The sequence below is a fragment of the Furipterus horrens genome, unplaced genomic scaffold, assembly GCF_987537825.1.
Source record: "Furipterus horrens unplaced genomic scaffold, mFurHor1.1.pri manual_scaffold_1, whole genome shotgun sequence".
In the NCBI taxonomy this organism is placed as follows: Eukaryota; Metazoa; Chordata; class Mammalia; order Chiroptera; family Furipteridae; genus Furipterus; species Furipterus horrens.
The window spans coordinates 202,518,668-202,535,337 of NW_028327171.1; the positions used below are offsets into that span (position 1 = coordinate 202,518,668).

Here is a 16,670-nt window from a genome sequence, read left to right on the forward strand (position 1 = left end):
GACACCTGGGGAACACTCCCAGCACCAGATAAAACTGCTCAGCTCACAGTTCCAGTGCTGGGGGAAATAAAGCCTCATTACTTCTGACTGTGAAAACCAGTGGGGGTTAGTGTGATGGAAGAAACTGTCAGTCTCTCAGTAGAGTCCATTTGTTTAGAGGGCCCTCACGGTCCTAGGATGTCCACAGACCCACCCACTCTGGGAACCACAACCAGGGTAACAGCTAGAGGGGTGCCAGTCCCATACAGGAAGTGGGAAAAGTGCCTGGAAAAGGGGCAAGTGCTGAGCAAGTGGCATTGTTCCCTCTCAGACACCTTCCCACATACAGCCCCACAACGTGGTGAAATGGGTTGCCCCAAACAACATAAGGCTCTTCCCCTTATAACGTAACAGGTGCAACAGCTCTACCTAAGACACAGGGGCAAACACAGGAGCCTATCAAGTTGAAAAGACAGAGAAATATGGCCCAAAAGAGGGAACAGATCAAGGTTCCAGTGGGAGAACTAAGCAATGAGGAGATAGCCAACCTAACAGATGTAGAGTTCAAAACACTGGTGATAAAGATGCTCACAGGCTTGACAGATATGCTTGAGTACAGCAAACACATAAGGGAAGAAGGGAAAGCTAAAAAAAAGAAAATCCAAATGAAACCAATGGTGCAGGGAAGATAACCAGGGTTGAAATTACTGATTTGGAACATAAGGAAGAAAAAAAACAGTCAACCAGTACGGAATGAGGAAACAAGAATTGAAAAAAATGAGGAGAAGCTTAGGAACTTCTGGGACAATTTTAAACATACCAACATCCAATTAATAGGGGTGTCAGAAGGAGAAGAAGAAGATAAAGAAATTGAAGATTTATGTGAAAAAATAATGAAGGAAAACGTCCCAAATTTGGGGAAGGAAATAGACATACATATCCAGGAAGCACAGACAGCCCCAAACAAGTTGGACCCAAAGAGGAACACACCAAGACACCTCATCATTAAAATGCCAAAAGTTAAAGATAAAGAGAGAATCTTAAAAGCAGCAAGAGAAAAGCAGAGAGTTGCCTACAAAGAGGTGCCTATAAAACTCTCAACTGATTTTGCAAAAGAAACTTTGCAGGCAAGAAGTATTCCAAGTGATGGAAAGCAAGGACCTACAACCAAGATTACTCTATCCAGCAAAGCTATCACTTAGAATGAAAGGCAGATGAAGTGCTTCCCAGACAAGGTAAAGCTAAAGGAATTCATCATCACCAAGCCATTATTATATGAAATGTCAAAGAGACTTGCTTAAGAAAAAGATCAAAATTATGAACGTTAAAATGACAACAAACTCACAACTATCAACAGCAGAATCTAAAAAATAAAAACTAAAACAAACTAAGCAAACATCTGGAATAGGAATAGAATCATAGGTATGGGGACCATTTGGAGGGTTATCAGCTGGGAGGGGGAAGGAGGAGAAATGGGGAAATGGTGCAGGGATTAAGAAGCATAATTGGTTGGTACAAAATAGATGGAGAAGTTAAGAATAATATAGGAAAGGGTGAAGCCAAAGAACTTACATACATGACCCATGGACATGAACTAAGGGGGGTGGGATTGCTGGAGGGAAGGCGGGTACTGAGCAGAGGGGAATGAAGGGAAAAGAAATTGGGACAACTGTAACAACATAATCAATAAAATATACTTTTAAAAAAGTGTTGAAATTGTTCAGGCAATAGAAGGTGAGGCCTGAAACATTCCCTTGAGCAAGGGCCTGGCAAGGGGTGTGGAAAGTGTGTGTGAATGTCTGTCTTCTCATCTCAGTGGTCAGGGTGGGGTCCAAGTCCTCTTCAACTCAGTAACTCATAGAGGAACCCAGACAGTGCCTGGCACATAGAAAGAGCTAGAATAAAATGCTTCACAGCCAAGCCACGTGGAAGACTTAAGCAGACTGCTTCTTCTCTTCCTGGAAGAGCAACCCTAAGCAAGCTGGCTAAGCCTGGGGCTGAGACGTTGGGGCAAACCCTGGGGGGAGGAAAGGAGGATGGCCCGAGATCTCTTAGAGAGACATCAGACAGCTGAGAGTGTTGACAGTCAGTTGGGGTTAGCTGCCCTGATACAGCGACTCCTTGCCAGGCTTCACCGGAACTGCGGAGGGAGGAGACAAGCCTGGGAGTTCAAAGGTCATGTTTGGAGAAGGGAGACAGGTGGGAACCCGCTGGCATCTCTGCCCAGCTTCCCTGCCTCCAGACACCAGCGCGTGGTTTTGTCTGGAGGATGCTGGGCCCTTTCCATCACCGCCCGGCTGTGATGCTTCTGAGTGATTCCCACATCACAGCTTCTAGGTGGTTTGCCCCCTTCCTGCCCTCACTGCCTCCCAGTTAGGGGCCTGGCTCACAATCAGTGTGTCACATTGGGATTCTTTGGGGTGAGAAGGAATGAATTTCCATCCCACACATCAGACCTCCTTTTGGCAAAAAATGAAATTCCATCCACCTCCAAAAGAATGGGAGGAAAATGACTGCTGGAGCGGCAGGGTTGGAAGATGTGAAGGCCTCTTGGAAAAACTAAATCCTGGGCTGTAGCCCTCATAGCATCATTGATTAGCACGCGGCTCCTGTGCACTGCAATTCAATTTATCCACACATTCAGCGAACACTGGGTGATCGCCACATGTCAGGCGCCAGGCTGTGCATCAGGGATAGAAAACTCACCAAAGAATATTTTCTATCTCCACAGACTAAATGGGTAGATAGACAAGCAGTCAAGACAACTCATAATACCCAGGGCGGTGCTTGGTGTACTGGGAGCGACCCAGGTGCACCAGGACCCCCTGCAGAGGGCTGTCTTCTGTGGGCTTGCTCGCTCCTCTGTGCATTAAGTGCGTGGTGCCAGATCATGAAAGGAAAGGAAGGGGCTTTGATGTGCCTGTCGTGGTCACATCTTGAGGAGAAACTTGGACCCAGGTTAGGCTAGAAAACAATGCTGAGCTGGGGTTCTCCGCCGCCAACGTGCATTAGAATTAGAACCTGGTGGGAAGCTTATTTTGAAAAGGCAGATTCCTGGGCCCAACCTCGGGGATTCTGATTCAGTAGGTTTGCGGTAGGGCCTCAAACCTGCATTTGAAGGAAGTATTTGGGGTTAATCCTGATGCAGATGGGCATGGACCATGCCTTGGAAAAGACTGTCCCTAAAGTCCCTGGTGACTCTGATATACTAAAACTCCCCCCAGTGCCAGACCTTCACTTTGAGCAAGCAGAAGTGCCCAATAGGGCCTAGATTGGGGCTTCTCTCCCAAAATACCAGCTCCTACCTTATGAGACTAGCTGGTAAGAATTGCCAGGCTGTCTGTCCGTTTGACAGAATGCACAAGCTGGTCACGCAGTTATTTATGACCTAGTTGTCTGGGGAGAAACACTGTGAAACTACAATATGGAGTCTAAATCGTTTTCCATTGCAAAAAGACCCAAATACCCTAAATAAGAAAGCAGCATAGGGTATTAATTAAGAGCACAGGCTGTGGAGCTAGTCTGCCTATGTTTCTGCCTGAGCTTTTTAAGTTACTAGTCATAAGACCTTGGGCAGGTGACTTTACCTCTCTGTGCCTCCATTTCTTGATTGAAAAAAACAAGACCCATCCTAATAGCAGTACCTCAAGGTGTATCACAGGAGTTAAATGAGTTAATGTGTACAAACATTTAGCATGGTGCACAGACAAGAAATACTACCTGTTATGAACAAACCGGAACGTACAAAAATTTCCAGGAGCTAGAAACCAAGAGGGAACCTAAAACTAGAAATGTAAGCGCATGGCTGTCCTTTGCAGTTACCAGCAGGGCAGAGGAGGGGGTTGGTGTCTGAGCTGGTCTTATTTACATGGGGGTTTGGGTTTTAATCCTGTTCAGGGACAGAAACAAGATCTGGAGCCTCTGGGAGGTGGCGTATTGGCACTGAGGCTTCCACATCAAGCCAAGACCAGGGAAGGACAACATCCTTTAAACACTTGTAGACCAGAAATAGTCCATCTCTAGCAGAGAAAAAATGTAATGAGAGCTTGTTTTTCTTGAATTGAACTCTAGGTCAGAAGGGGAAAATGTCTCCCTTAAGAATTCAAAACCACCGGCATGAGTCCTTAGTGGGTTTGGGTTTTTAATAAATAGTTCCTGTACAACCTTGAAACCCCTACGCTAAGAAATAACATACAACTTGGTTTGGGCCAGTGATACTCTGTTAGAAGCAAACACTTTAATTACTCTCGGTTCTCCAGGTGATGAGCCTTTCTGAGGATGAGCTCGCAATCTGAAATCACACAACACACATGAGAAAACCATAAGCAAGAGTCCACAGGTCCATGAAACAGCAGGACTAGGCCTCCCAGAACCTTAGGTCCATCAGAGAATCCATGAACTAGGTATATTCAAATGACTACTAGCATAAAATAAGGCTTCGAGAATAGAATTTCTGGAAACCAAACAAAATGAGGCATATTTTTAAAATAAGACAAAGAGCTAGAAATTTAAAAATATATACTCATTAAAATATAAAACTCCATGAACAGACTTAGATTAGATGTAACTGAAGAAAGAATTATTGAACTTGGAGGTAAATCTAGGAACTTATCCAGATGGAACCCAGCAATGGAAATTATGAAAGAGATCTTAAAAGATGTGGAGGATAAAACGAAAAAAGTCAAGCATCCATGTCATAGGAGTTCCAGAAGAGAAACTAAATGGAACGGGGGGAGGTGATGTTTGAAGGGACGATGCCTGAGAATTACTGAAGGATGAGAATATTTAGGTTCAGGAATCACAACAAACCCCAAAGTAAAGAAATAAAAAACAAATATTCATTTAGCTACACCACAGGGACACTGTAAAATACCCAAGACAAAGAGAAACCTCGCAAAAGAAACCAGAGAGAAAAGACTGAACTCCAGCGCATTTGGGAACCCCCTGGGAGAACCCACAAAGACCACCTGGTCTCCTGGGAGGGGGGCCTGTCAAGGTGGGACCAGGAGGGTGAGGCAGATGGGGGCAGAGATGGAGGCTGAAACCGAGGATGAGTTCGACAGCAGGCAGGGGATCTGGACTCAGTATGGAGGCTCCGAGGAACTTCTGCGGTGTAGCAAGGACCCAGTGAGACACCTAAGTAAGCCTGTTAATTAAAAAGCATTTTCTGAAAGCTTGTTCTGAGGTGACTGTGTTGTAGAAATGAAACTCTCCTGGGACTCTGTGTTCCCAACTCCAAACTGCTGGGGTTTTTGTTTTGTTTTGTTTGCTTTTCCTTTCCTTTTCTTTTAAAATAGCACAGAAAAGTTTTGCAACACTCTGAAATGCTTGGAGAAAAGTGTTAAATCGTTTTTGAGCAAATCGTTGCTTTTTCATTCTGGATTAACTATTCTGTGAGCGATGTTGATATTTTGTTGATAGAGATAACAAAAATTTCCCTACTTACTTTTCCTTCCTTTTGCTTCCTCAGATTAGGTAGGCCATGCCTGGGAAGACTCTGCTCTGGGCCCAACTAGGGTCTGTTCTGGGTCGAGGGGATGTTCCTGAAAATCTTGATTTCACGTACAAGTTAGTTATGCTCCGTGACCTCCAGCTTCCTGGGTTATTGCTGACAAATGGCAAGTTGCTAAACATTTGCTCAGGAAATGAAGGCTAAAGGATCAGGAACATAAAGAATCAGGCACATTCTGCCAAGGAGTGTGAATAAATTAGCAAAGGCTGGCCCCAGGGGCAAGAAGAGATGGGATGGGTACCACTCACCTCACCTCATCACCCTCGGGAGAGCTTTTGTCTCGCTGGCCTGTGACAGGAAGGTACAGTGGGCCCAGGGGAAGCTTCTGCTTTTGACACATCTTTATGGAGGGATAACTATGTGACAGCCATTGTGCACAGTGTCCTAGGGCCACTGGAGTGACCCAGAGGAGATCGCTGCCCTCTCAGAGTTTAGAACCCAGTGAGAGAGACTGGTTGGTATTACAATGTAGCTTTCAAAGTGTGATTTAATGAAGATGATATCAACATGGCAGTAGGGAAACTTATAACGGAGGCTTGAAAGAATCAGTCAGAGCAGCTGAGGGAAGAAAAGAGCAAGATATATTCCAAGAAGTGTACATTGTTCAACTTTCCTAGAGCACCAGAAATGAGAGGTGAACAGTGAAAAATATTGCTGGAAAGGCAGGGCAGGAGCCAAGCCAGAAGGAGTCTGTTAGCCATGGTCAGAATAAGCCTTGATCTTGAGGAGTCAGGGGCCACTGAAGGGTTTTATGCAAGAAAGTAATTTGATCAGATTGTATTTTTAGAAAGCTTCTCTGGCTGCTGTCTGTGGAGGCCATCAGCAGGGAGGAGTGGGTGCAGGGAAATTCATTCGGCAGCTATTGCAGGTGCTGCAGGCTGAACCAGAGGGCTGCAGTAGACATGGGAAGTGGGAGGAGTCAAGAGATGCTTGGCAAAGACTTAAATGTAAGACGTGACACCATGAAAGTTCTAGAAGAAAACATAGGCAGGAAAATTTCAGATATCCCATGTAGCAATATTTTCACCAATACATCTCCAAAGGCAAGGGAAATAAAGGAAAGAATAAACAAATGAGACTACATCAAACTAAAGAGTTCCTGCTCAGCAAAAGAAAACATCAGCAAGATGAAAAGGGAAGCAACCATATGGGAAAACATACTTGCCAACAATACCTTAGACAAGGGATTGATCTCCAAAATATATAAAGAACTACACGTCTCAACACCAAGAAGACAGACAGCCCAATTAAAAAATGGGCAAAGGACCTGAACAAACGCTTCTCCAAAGAGGATATACAAAGGGTCCATAGGCATATGAAAGAATGCTCAACATCACTAGCCATCAGAGAGATACAAATAAAAATCACAATGAGATACCACCTCACACCAGTCAGAATGGCCATCATCAACAAATCAACAAACAACAAGTGCTGGCGAGGATGTGGAGAAACGGGAACCCTAGTGCACTGTTGGTGGGAACGCAGACTGGTGCAGCCACTATGGAAAACAGTATGGAGTTACCTCAAAAAACTAAAAATGAAACTGCCTTTTGAATGAGCAATTCCACTGCTAGGGTTATACCTGAAGAATCCTGAAACCTCAATTCAAAAGAACCTATGCACCCCTATGTTCATAGCAACGCTGTTTACAATAGCCAAGTGCTAGAAACAGTCTAAGTGCCCATCTGTAGATGAGTGGATTAAAAAGCTGTGGTACATTTACACAATGGAATACTATGCAGCAAAAGGAAAGAAGGAATGCCTGCCATTTTTGACAAAATGGATGGAACTAGAGAGAATTATGCTTAGTGACATAAGCCAGGCAATGAAAGAAAAATACCATATGGTATTACCTGATACAGCAGACTAATGAACAACACAAACAAATGAACAAATTGAACAAGGAACAGAATAACAGTTATCAGGAGGGGGAGGGGGAGAGAGAGAGAAGGGGGTTAAGTAGGGGAAGGGTTTAGTAAAGGAACGTGTATAAATGACCCATGGACATGGACAACGGGGTGGGGAATGACTGTGGGAGAAGGCATGGGCTGGGGGTTGGGGAGCAATGGGGGAAAAATGGGACAACTGTAATAGAAAATAAAATTAAATTTAAAAAAGAGAGAGAGATGCTTGGGCAGGAGGATGGATAGGGGCTGGTGATGGAATGGGGACTTAGAGGGAGAGAGGAGGTACAGAATGATGGTCAGGGTCCTGGTTTGAACATTAGGCAGGTGATAGGAGGAAGAACTCTGAGACTATGATTTCCTAGAAGCAAAGGAGGGCAGGAGGCAATACAACGGAGAGTCTACACAGAGCGGTGACCTGAATGGGGCAGAAGAGATAAGGCTCAAGGAAACTCATGGCCAGCTTCATGGATCTTCAATCCGTGCGTCTCACTGGGCCTCCACACTCTGTAGGGCCTGGTGCTTGGCTTGATGCTCTGCTACCCATCTTGAAATCTAGGATGATTTTGTCTTTGAAATTGTGTTTGGTAAGCAAAAACGATGGAGCCTGCCTACGAGCATGGCAGTTATGTGCAAACTGTGGGTCCTCTGTGCTTTGTGGCCCTTTCACACAAACCACTGGGGATGCCCCAGGAGCACTAAATTCCGGTGGACACACCATGTATGGCAGTTCAGTGAGATGCAAAATGAGTGCACTATAAGCTTGTTACGGAAGCTAGCTGCTGTCAGTCTCCCTGAGCCCCAGAATTCCCTGTGCCTGTTCCATATCAACGTGACTACTGCTGAGTAAGTGGGGCACGGACTGCCCTGAAAAACCACACTTTCTGTTCAAATCAAGGTGCTTCAAATGCAGAAAGAAGGCAATGGTGTGCTTAAAGAAACACGAAGGAACCCTTTTTACCCAAGTTTCTTCCCTACATGAGCCAACCATTTACACTGAAAATGACAACTGGGGCAAAGGGACGGGGCAATGCACAGTTCCTTTCTTTTGAGTTTTCCTTCCCTATTAAGTTGAAGGTGGAGAGTACTGGTAGGATGTGCACGTAACAAATACACTAGAGTTAGTTTTGTTCAGTGTTTCTGTGCTTTTGGTAAGAATGAAATATGTATACACGTATGAACTATAGAATACAAATTGTGTAGTTTTGGTGATTCTGCATGTGAATCCGTGTTCTTATAGTTACAATTAATTCTGGCATTGCACAATATAAAACGAACAATAAAGTTCATGCTAATCATGTAACATTTAAAATTTACTTGGAACAACATGTAATAGCAAATAAAAATACAGTGACAGTGGAAATGTGAAACAGCACAGCCACTTTGGAAGACAGCTTGGCAGGTTCTTACAAAATGAAACATTACCTCAGCATATGATCCAGTAGTCACACTCCTAAGTATTTACCCAAATGAGCAGAAAACGTATGTCCACAAGAAAACCTGTGCCTGAGTGTTTATAGTAGCTTTATTCGTATTGCCAAAATTTAGAAGTGACCGAGATATCCTTCAGTGGGGAAATAGATAAATAAATTGTGGTACATCCTACATCCATACAATGGAATATAATTCAGTGATAAAAAGAAATGAGCTCTCAAGCCATGAAAAGATGTGGAGGAAGCCTAAGTGCATATTGCTAAGTGAAAGAAGCCAGTTTGAAAAGCCTCCATGTTGTATGAGTCCAACTGTATGACATTCTGGAAGAGGGAAAGCTATAGAGTCAGTAAAAAGATCAGTGGCTGGCAGGAGTTTGGGAGTAGGAGGAGAGGGGAGGGATGAATAAGTGGAACACAGGGACATTTAGGGCAGTGAAATCATTCTGTATGATTCTGTAATGGTGACTATATGACATTACTTGTTTGTCAAAATTCATAAAATATACACCACAAAGAATGGCCTCTAATGTAAACTTTGAATTTTAGTTAATAATGATGTGTCAACATTGGCTCATGAACTATAACAAATGTACCACATGAATGCAAGAGCAGAGAGGGGGTATGTGGGAGCTCTCTGTACTTCTGTTCAACTTTCCTTTAAAAAATTAAGTCTGTTAATTAAAAAAATTAAAGAAGGATGAAGAAACCCTGGTCCCATGCCATACTGACTTGTGGGCTAAGAAGCTACAAGGTAGAGAAAATTGTGTGCACTCTAGCAAGGTCTCAGAATGACCATTGGGTCTCTTTACTTTGGCATGGGTCCCTTTCTTTGTCGACAGTGAGTAGAGTCATCAAGGACCCAATCCTGTGTCAGCTTCTCCAAGGGCCACTGCCTGGACTTCAGGTGAGAGCTGGCACTCAGGTGTGCTGTTGCTGGATGCTCAGCCCCTACTCTGCCCTGCCTTCAGCTTGCACCTTTTCAGAATTTAGAAGCCATATGTGTTCTAAATCAACAGAAGGTAGTGAGCGGCATTTTCCCCTGGATAGCCAAATCATTGTCAGCATTATCAGAAAAGAGCCTTTAGTATGATCTCTGCCACTCATTGGATAACCTTGACCAAATTACTTCACCTCTCTGGGACTCAGTTGACCAATAAATAAAAGGGACATGGTGGAGGGAGACCACTTAGGTCATTTTGCAGGAAATAAGTGGGGCTTCTCTGATTGAAGACAGGAAAGGATAAGAGAGGGATAACAGAGTCCCAAACCACCACTCACCTGTCCTCTTGACCACTGATGAGCTTGAAGCTCCAGAATGTCTAGAAGCCTCAGAAATCCCTATGTGGTCTTTCTCATTTTAGAAATAGAAGTGCAAGGGGCTTGTTCAAGGTCACACAAGGAATAAGTGGTCATAATGGAATTTGGGCCCAGGTCCCCTGACCTCTAGTTCAATGCTCTTTCCTCTCACTGTTTTGCCCCAATCCTGTTGTGGCCACTTTTTGTTTATTGAGTGGAAAGCACCCTAGCAGCCCAAACATGAGCTCTGCCCTCTGGAAATGGAAACAGCAGCCCACACACAAATCATTGCCACCTCCCGCGCAGTGGCACCCGCACAGAGTGCCAGCGAGATGATCTTGACTCTCTCAGGTTATTTGTGTTTGAGATTCCTGAGGCCTCTGATGAAAATTTGTCAGGGATCTGAATGAACCATTAGCTGAGTCCCAAGCAGCACTAGCAATTGTCCTCTGTGTCAGCACAGGGCTGAGTTACGCAGTCTTGTATTCTTATGGCCTAGTGCTTCCATGAGTATTGCTCTTATCTTTTCAACCAGAGGCTTCACTCCATTAGACATTTCCCCCATACCTAGCTTGGTGTTCTTTATTCAGTCAGGGTTTAGTCAGTCATGCTTCTTCTCAGGGCCTTTTTGCCCTTTTTCTTCTCATAAAATGGAAAGAGGAGCAACAGCAAAAGACAGTTCCCGAGGCAGCAAATTTTTGAACCTATCAGAAAGGATATGGCTCCACTTCACTTGGCGTGGCGTAAGTGAGAAGGAGCAAAGAGGGCAGCCAACCAGAGCTACCACAAAAACACAGCTACCTGTGTGGAACTTGACTGTGTGGCAGGCACTGAGCTGAACTCTGCAGGTGCATGATCTCCAGCAGTGCTGAAAACAGCCTTGGGGGAACTTCTTCCTGTCTCATTGTACAGATGAGGGATCTGAGGCTCCAAGAGGGGAAATAACTCAGATAAGGCTTCAGGACTACCACTTGGAGTCAGGTCTATCTGACTCCAAGGCTCAAGTTCATAAGGGAAATATAATTGGATTTTGAAAGATCCTATGGGTAGAAAAAGAGCTGGTGTATCACATATGCCTGGTCTTTGCCCTTCAGCCAACCTTGCTGTGTACCTGTCATGAAGTCTCTTTTTTTTTTTTAGTTATTGATTTGAGAGAGAGAGAGAGAGAGAGAGAGAGAGAGAGAGAGAGAGAGAGAGAGAGAAACATTGAGTTGTCGTTCCATTTACTTAGGTATTCATTGGTAGATTCCTGCACATGCCCCTGACTGGGGATTGAACCCATAACCCCAGCATATTGGGGCAACAGAAGTCAACTGAGCTATCACGTTAGGGCAACCTCTTAAAGAATTTAGACAGGACACCAGCTGAAACAGCTAGAGAGTGTGGAGCCAACGAGTTTGTAAGCCAGACATTAACATGGCCAAGAGACCTTTGGGAGTAAGGGGAGGGGGGTGCTGGCTGATACATTTACATAACCAGAGTTGGGGTCATGAATACATAAAACTGCAAAGTTTATCCCAAAGGTCTTTAAATCGGGAACATTGTGATCCTGATGAACAGTCTTCAGAGGCAAGCATGATGAACTCAAGCTTTTCCAGAGTCCCCCGGGGCTCTGAGATTGTAGCGGGTGGTTACTCAGGAATCTCTTGGAGTCAGAGAGACATGGCATTCTATCCAAGACTCATATCCTTCACTTAATAGCTGAGGGGTATAGGGCAAGTTGCATAAGCCTTTAAACTTCAGTTTGCCCTCTGTATCTTGGGAATAATAATAATGTCTACTTCAGAGGGTTGTAAAATTAAGCAGATTCTTGCTGAGTGCTTACTTAGCACAGTATCTGGCATATTGTAAGCATTCAATAAATATTTGCAATTATTGTGATTATATATTTAATATTCCCCAGGTTCGGTTTCTCATAAAATTTAATAAAATTCTTTAGATAGCTGAAGTGACTAAACTTGTCCCTTTAGGGACCAAGCCAGTCCTTGTTCCAATGCACAACTTTGCTGCTCTCTGTTTCACACTTGCTTTGTAGAGTTTGCAAATCTTGAGGCCTTCCTGAAGCCCTTAGTGGAAAGATAATTGTGTTGGCTCTTTCTAAGGATAGGTTGGGTGGTAGCTCAGATGGAAAATTACCCAGCCCTGACTGGAGTGGCTCGGTGGGTTGGGCGTAGCCTGCAAAGCAAAAGGTCACCGGTTCAATTCTCGGACAGGGTGCATGCCTGGGTTGTGGGTTTGGTCCCGGGTTTGATGTTTCTCTCCCTGTCTTTCTCGCTCCCTTTTCTTCTGTCTAAAAAATGAATAAATAAAGTCTTTTAAAATTTTTTTAAAAAGAAAGAAAATTACCCAGACCCCAGAATCTTTTTTTTTTTAATTGTCACCTGAGGATATGTTTATTAATTTTAGAGAGAGAAGAAGGGAGAGAGAGAGAGAAACGTTGATGGGAGGGAGAAACATCAATCGGTTGCCTCCTGCGGGCACCCTGACAGGGGATCAAGCTTACAACCTAGGTATGTGCCCTGACCAGGGATTGAAACTGCAACCTAGGCATGTGCCCTGACTGGGAAGCGAACCCTCAGACTTCTGGTATATGGGATGATATTCCAACCAACTGAGCCACCCAGCCAGGGCAGACCCCAGAATCTTTAACTGTCCTAAAAATGATTGAAGCTGCCAGGATATCCCAAACCATAAAATCATCTTTAAAGTTTTCATTTGCCTCCCCACAACTATAGACTCAAAGTGTTTGAGCTAGATTACTTTATGGGAACTTAGAAGTCGTCCAGTCCAACCTCGTCATGCTACAGATCAAAACACTGAGTCCTAGACAGAGGGTGGAACTTTGACTAGAACCACAGATGATCAGAATTGTAAGGCGATCAACAGCACCATGAAAGGCTGAGAATGAGACCAAGTCAAGAGATTCTCTGGACCTGGACCTCTAGACACTCCACACATCCCCAAACCCGTGGCCTTCTGCTGACAGTTCAGAAAGGCTCTGGGCTCTCAGTGGTTTTCCATCTCTGTCTCTCTTGGTGGAGCCTTCTCTCCCTCTGTCTCTCTCTGTCTCTCCATCTCTCTCCATCTCTCTCCATCTCTCTCTCTCTCTCCCCATTCACCTGAGGACATGCTTGCTTATTGATTTTAGAGAGAGGGGAAGGGAGGGAGTGAGAGGGGGAGAGAAAGATTGATCAGTTGCCTCTTCTATGTACCTTGATGACCTCAAATGGGGACCGAACCAGCAACCTAGGCATGTGCCCTGACCGGGAATTAAACCCCAAACCTTTTGGTTTATGGGATGATGCTCCAATGAACTGAGCCACATTAGCCAGGGTGAGCCTTCTCTCTTGCACGCATGGCTGTGGACCTAATTCAATCATGGGCTCAGGGTCAGAATAAAGTCAACTATTTTTCTATCCTCTGGTGCTCATTGGTCTCAGTGTCTGGAAAAGTTAAATAGCTGCTTTCCTTGGTAAAAACAAGGGGGCTTTATTCCCAAGGCAGTTCTCACAGTTCTGTCAGAGGTGGTTGTTAGGGAAATGTTGAAGAAATAAATCAGAATCAGGGTAGAGAAAACAGGGATCTAAGTCAGAACAACAGGCACAGATCTGTGGGGGAAGGATCGAGAAGGGGCAGGGACCATAACTGTATTATCTACTGGGGTATCTATAGTGATCACACCTGATGCTCAGTAAGTATGCACTGAATGGGGCAAGGGAGGGAGGGAGAAATACGCAGCCCATTAGATCACTTGGAGGATAGACTGGGAGAGGGAATCTGGTCAAAGGGCCATTTGGGCATGTCCAGGAAAGAGGAAAATAACACACATGGCACCTGCAATGTGGACCAGGTCCTGTGCTTGGCCCCTCCGTGTGGCATATCACAGAATCCTCAGTTTGATTCCCAGGTCTCTAGTTTGATTCCCAGTCAGGGCACATGTCTGGGTCACAGGCCAGGTCCACGGTTGAGGGTGTGTGAGAGGCAACTGATCACACATTCATGTTTCTCTCCCTCTCTTTCTTCCTTTCTTGCCCTCTCTCTACAATTAACTAAATAAAACCCGTAAAAAAAAGATTCTCAGTTACATCTGTGTAAGTGCTTTTTTTCTTTTTTCAAATAAAGTAACATTTACAGGTTCCAGGGACTACAATGTAGATGACTTTTGAGGGGTCATTTTTTTCCAGCCTATTACACCACCTCATTGCATAGATGGGAAACCTGGATCTCTGCAAGGTGAGAAAACATGCCCGGCATTTGGGAGAGAGCAGAAGCTGAGACAGGCCTCCACACACAGGGTCTGAACTCAATCCACTGCTCCTTCCAGTCCAGCAAGCTTCCCCCCCAAGACAAAAGCAGGATGAGAGAAGAACCCTTCTGAGGAGGACGTCCTCAATGAGAGGCCCCCTTTAGAGAGACTGAGCACAGAGGTCAGCAAGAACTGTGATGAGAGAACCCCATTATCATCTACTTGGGGTGACACCAGAGCTTCATACTTAGAAATGTGACATGACCTTCAGATCCACAGAGACCAAAGTTATTTTGGAAACTGTCTCAGGTGCAAAGTCCAGGGCTGCTGGAATCACTCTATGGTGATTCCACTCACCATGCTGATGCTGGAGACAGTGTATCTCTTCATGAATGAAGCAGCGGACACGGAAGAACTTGCCAGGTCTTGTTCAAAGAGACACCGGGAGGCGATTGGACGCTGAGGGCTATAGTTTGGACCTGGGCCTGGGAGGAGAGAATGGGGTTGGGACTCCGGCAGGTGCTTTTCTGTTTAAGGAAGTCAAGTCTTTTTTCAGGTACAAGGAGAAGGTAGGGTGACCAGCTCACGCCAGTTTCCTGGGACTCTTCTCATTTAAGCACTGAAAGTTCCACCTTCATGAACCCCCTTATTTCTAGGCAAACAGAGACAGCTGGTTCCAGTGCTCATTTGAATATAATGAGAGCACCCAAATTTATTTCAGGTGACAAGGCCACAGCCACAGCTCTGTCTCCTCAGTGAAGGGAAAGGGCTGTCTTTATAAACTGTCCCCAAATAAGTAATATAAGAAGAGATGCATTTGCTGCTTGTGAGTTTGGCTGCCTTAATAGAAATTCCAGGCGACAGTGGCTTTGACATAACAGAAGGTTATTTCTCTTCCCCTTAACTGCCCAGGCTCGCTTAGTTCAGAGCTGGTGTGGCAGTTCCACGGAGCAGTGGGCCCACGTTCTTTCTCTCTCACTGCTCCACCCTCTCCAGGTGTTGCCCTTGTTCTTACGAGCCGTCACGTTCACAGCCCTCAGGGTGTCCGGCCTGGCTTCTCAGTTCCCCACATTAAATTCCCTCTCACTAAGTGTTAAGAGGCTTCTGCCCTTTTGATTGGATGCCAGCGGACACAGTCTGAGACCTGAGAATGGTAAGAACCACAAAGAGAGGAATGGGAAAGGGAACGCCACAGACACAGCCACGGAGGCGCACTGTGAGAAGGGAGACAGAACAGAGGGCCCTGGGCAGCCGGGGCCTAGATCTGAGACAGGGGGACGTCTCGCCTCTGTTGCTCGTGAGTAGATCCTTTGAGCTGGGAGAAGCTGCAGCGTTTCAGCCTCTGTGGAGACTGCACCAGTGGGCTCTGAGGGGAGGCTCCCAGCTAGAAGTGGACTCAAGGACAGTGGGCAGGGCTGAGCTGGGGTGAGGAGGAGGGTGAAGGGGGAAAAAGGGGTACTCAGTAGGCTGGCTGGAGGACATGGGAGTTGAGACCAGGAAGGATCAAGAAGGGGCAGGCAGTGGGGCACTCAAGAAATCTGCCTGGATATCCAAGACATTGGAAAGGGCATGGAGAAGCAGCAGAGTCCATAAAGGGAAGTGACAGACACCTGGGTGATGAGGAAGGTCAGCGGGAGTCATCAGTTAGGGTCCCTGCTATCCTCTGAACTGTGCCTCCCAGATTTATATGTTGAAATCTTAACCACCGGCATCTCAGAATGTGACTGTATTTGAAGACAGGGCTTTTAAAGAGGTACTTAAGGTAAAATGAGGTCACTAGGGTCAGTTCTATTCCAATCTGCTTCTTCCCATTATAAGGAGAGAAGACCGAGTTAAGACACAGTGAGAAGTCAGCCATCCACAAGCCAAGGAGAGAGGCCTCAGAGGAAACCGAACCTGCCTGAACCTTGATCTTGGACTTCCAACTTCCAGAACTGTGAGAAAATAAATTCCTGTTGTTGAAGCCACCTAGCATGTGGTATCTTATTATGGTCGCCCTGGCAAACTCATACCGTTCCTTATTTACCAAAGCATTTTCAGCCCTTCCCAACAACCTCATGTGGGAGCATTTTACCTGATCAAACCTTTCTTTTTCTTTTTCTTTTTTAAATTTTAACAAAATTAAGAACTACATAAAAGTCTGAAGAATATTAAATATTCAGGTTCTCATTATGCAGAATTAACAGCTTAAAATATGTTTTTTAGCCCTGGTTGGTGTGGCTTAGTGGATTGACTGCCAGCCTGTGAACCAAAATGTCACTGGTTCAATTCCCAGTCAGGCCACATGCCTGGGTTGCAGG

The 16,670-nt window shown here is 45.1% G+C and overlaps 1 long non-coding RNA gene across 2 annotated transcripts in view; it reads left to right on the top strand.

The window, feature by feature from the left end:
- The window catches only part of LOC150022630 (uncharacterized), a 28,527-nt gene extending 12,190 nt beyond the window's left edge, over positions 1-16,337 (top strand). For both annotated transcript variants that reach the window (XR_016509650.1, XR_016509649.1), the window contains exon 4: positions 16,189-16,337. This is a non-coding gene — a long non-coding RNA (uncharacterized LOC150022630). The remainder of the gene's footprint in view (positions 1-16,188) is intronic.
- Positions 16,338-16,670: the final 333 nt, after the last annotated feature.